Raw genomic sequence first — 927 nt, 5'->3', positions numbered from 1 at the left:
AACAATCAATCAACAACAACAACTTAATAAACAAGATGTCTCCGATAGATTTGACTTTATCTGATCGTACCTCAAAAGAAATCAGGCCCATGATGATAATTATAGCTAGATATCTTCAATTGTAGAAAGAAATTGTAGAAATATGTGGTTGCCTGCTTGGCGTATGTGAAATCTAACGTGAACATGCTAATAAACTTTTTCTAGCGAGGAGACTTTTGATTAATTGAATGCTGTTGGTTCATTTGATATATTTAGTTGCGCATTAATAATGATAAAAAGATAAATAATAATATATATATATAAATCCAGAAGGACCTTTTGAGTCATTAAGAAAAACATTTTCAGCGGGTGAATTCAGGCCCAGTTACCAATATTCAGAATGCCATTTAACTTTGACCGTGAGTTATAGCGCCCCCTGTGGAAAAAGTGGTACTTCACATTTGGTGACACGTCCCCTTATGTGTACCAAGTTTGAGGTGTTCACTTTGGGAATGGTTGAAGTCAGCGTTATTCCCCAATTGACATCCATTATTAAAAATAGCTTGGTAAGCACCTGTATCACTGGTCAATTCTAAATTGACAATGTGAATTCAAAACCTTCCCCATTACCCAAGGGGGCTGTCCTTGATCGAACCACCAAGGTCTAGGTCTCTGGGGTACTCTGCAGAGAACTGCTTATTTATTAAACGATTGAGGCTTATTTGCATAATTAGGCATAACTCAGCCATGACAAAAAATATATTTTAATAAGGTAACTTTTGGTCAGAATCTTCTAACGAGCATTTGGTGTCATTTGAGTTCAAGGTAAATTGTTTTTTTCAAGGTTTTCCAAACGTTCAAGGTATAGAAGAATCTATCCAGAGATAGCCTATGGGTTCCTGACGCAGCACGGATCAACATGTCAAATAAGGTAAAGACTGCAAGATA

This window comes from Gadus chalcogrammus, chromosome 20, assembly GCF_026213295.1.
Source record: "Gadus chalcogrammus isolate NIFS_2021 chromosome 20, NIFS_Gcha_1.0, whole genome shotgun sequence".
Classification (NCBI taxonomy): domain Eukaryota; kingdom Metazoa; phylum Chordata; class Actinopteri; order Gadiformes; family Gadidae; genus Gadus; species Gadus chalcogrammus.
The sequence above is the reverse complement of the archived record's forward strand: the minus strand, read 5'-3'. Positions refer to the sequence as shown.